At 40.2% G+C, this 2500-nt stretch overlaps 1 protein-coding gene across 19 annotated transcripts in view; it reads left to right on the top strand.

The window, feature by feature from the left end:
- LOC123505157 (rho GTPase-activating protein 39-like) overlaps nt 1-2500 on the top strand; it is a 92778-nt gene that overhangs the window by 23670 nt on the left and 66608 nt on the right. The window lies entirely within an intron of this gene.

Here is a 2500-nt window from a genome sequence, read left to right as displayed (position 1 = left end):
TAAGCTGTAAAGGGAAATAAAACAAGAAGAAGCAAGAGAAGTTAGTTTAGGTTTGTTAGGTTAGATTAAAGTTAAACGGTTTTATTTAGTAGGTGTCTTGTTTTGTCCCTCCTCTCTTGAAATATTCGTGTTTTGAGTCATTGAAGAGTGCAGGAATGGAAACAAAGACCTGCGGAGTGAAAGGGATGCACGAATGAAGGTGAAGGTTCTGTGTGACTCTTGCACTACTGAGGACAGATGTGTGTGTAGTGAAACAGAGACGGAGAAACATTTGCAGAGTGAGGGATGAGGGAGTGAAGGTATCTACTGGATGTCTCGTGCATTACTAAGGACGACAGGTGTGTGTGTGTGTGTATAATGAAACAGAGATGGGGGAAGTGAGGGTATCTACTGGTTGACTCTTGTAGTAGTGAGGACAGATGACGGCAGCTGTGTGTGTGTAGTGAAACAGACGGAGAAACATTTGCAGAGTGAGGGATGAGGGAGTGAAGGTACTGGTTGATCTTTACTATTGAAAAGTGGGATGAAAAATGATTAAGCCTTGCGTTAACCCTTTAGTACTGGGACGCATTTTTACCTTGAGTTTTGAGTATGATTAGACCATTTTATTGGCACTGGGAACGGTCGATGGAGATCACAAGATTAATGGCCACAGTCTTCTCTATTTTAATCTCCACATAAGTTTCTGAAGCTGTATGAAATAACCAAGTAATAAGCAGAATTAATATGGAAATGCGTCATGGAACTGAAGGCGTTAATAGTGAAGAGTATAGAAATTTGAGAGCTCCAGAGTGTATCAGAGAAAGAGTGAAAGATTAAAGGTACTGGTTGACTCTTGCATTAGTGAAGAAGACAGAAGTTTAAGACCTCTGGAAGTGAAAGGAGATGAAGGTACTGGTTGACTCTTGGGTTAGTAGTGAAGAGAACAGAAATTGAAGAGCTCCAAAGTGTACCAGAGAAAGAGTGAAAGATTAAAGGTACTGGTACTGGCTAACTCTTGCATTGGTGAAGTGGACAGAAATTTGCAAAAAAAATGAATAAATAGATAAAAAGAAAATAAAAAGAAAACAAACCATTAACAAGAATGAAAGAGTGAATATGTAGCAGTTAACTCTTGCATTAGAGAGGGGGATAGAATCTTCACCACACACATACACAAACAAAAACATATAAACATCTCCTGAGTGTAGCATCGCAAAAAAAAAAAAAAAAAAAAAAAAAAAAAAGAAAACGAAAAACAGAAGATATACCAGTGAACTCTTGCATAATTTTACCAACAAAACAAACCTGCAAAACAAAAGGAAATCAAAACAGTTAACCAATGAAGCAAGACAACTAGATAAAACTGAAAGAATACTCGTAGCAACACAGGTTAACTCTTGCATCAGTGAGGTGGACAGAGGGAGACTCAGAGCACGTGTAGTGAATAGAAAGTCTCGTGCTGTGTGTGTGTGTGTGTGTGTGTGTGTGTGTGGGAGGGAGAATGAGAGGGTGAATGGTAGGTATATGCGTGTGTGGGTGGCTGGGTGTGTGGGAGGCAGGAGCGGGGCGGGGTGGGGCAGACATGCATAGGAGTTGAGAAGAGCACTAACCATGAAAGTAACGGTAGAAGATGTCAAGGAAAAAGTAGGAAATTGAAGGCAGTCACTTAAAAGAAGACGTGTGTGTGTGTGTGTGTGTGTGTGTGTGTGTGTGTGTGTGGCATATCAAGATGAGGTGAAAGTTTGTTCTTACTGATTATTGTGGACAGCTGGAAAAAGAGAGAGAGAGAGAGAGAGAGAGAGAGAGAGAGAGAGAGAGAGAGAGAGAGAGAGAGAGAGAGAGAGAGATGTAAAGTGTGAAATTGTGAGATAATAGGGTGGGAAGGTAACTGGTGCACTGTGTGTGTGTGTGTGTGTGTGTGAGAGAGAGAGAGAGAGAGAGAGAGAGAGAGAGAGAGATTCCTCACACACACACACACACACACACACACACACACACACACACACACACACACACATACACACACATACGAGCGTTTCCTTTGCCTTACAACCTTTAAGTATTCAAGGAAAATAACAACAACAACAACAACAACAACAGCAACAACAACGACAGCAACAGCAACATATATTTATTGTTCATTGTGTTATTGTGTTTTAAATGTGGAAGGAGCGATGAATAATAATGATGGGAAGTGTTATTATTATTATTATTATTATTATTATTATTATTATTATTATTATTATTATTATTATTGTTATTGTTTACTACTACTACTACTACTACTACTACTACCACCACCTCCAAAGCCATCACAATCTCTCTCTCTCTCTCTCTCTCTCTCTCTCTCTCTCTCTCTCTCTCTCTCTCTCTCTCTCTCTCTCTCTCTCTCTCTCATAATCCCATGGTTGGTGACCTTTGCCTTCTCCCGCTAATCTTTGTCTGTCTGTCTGTCTGTCTGTCTGTCTGTTTACGTTTGTCTGTCTGTCTGTCTGTCACTTTGTTTGTCCTTCCGTCT

The sequence above is a fragment of the Portunus trituberculatus genome, chromosome 17, assembly GCF_017591435.1.
Source record: "Portunus trituberculatus isolate SZX2019 chromosome 17, ASM1759143v1, whole genome shotgun sequence".
In the NCBI taxonomy this organism is placed as follows: domain Eukaryota; kingdom Metazoa; phylum Arthropoda; class Malacostraca; order Decapoda; family Portunidae; genus Portunus; species Portunus trituberculatus.
Note: the sequence above shows the minus strand (reverse complement) of the source record. Positions and strands in the feature narration are given on the sequence as shown.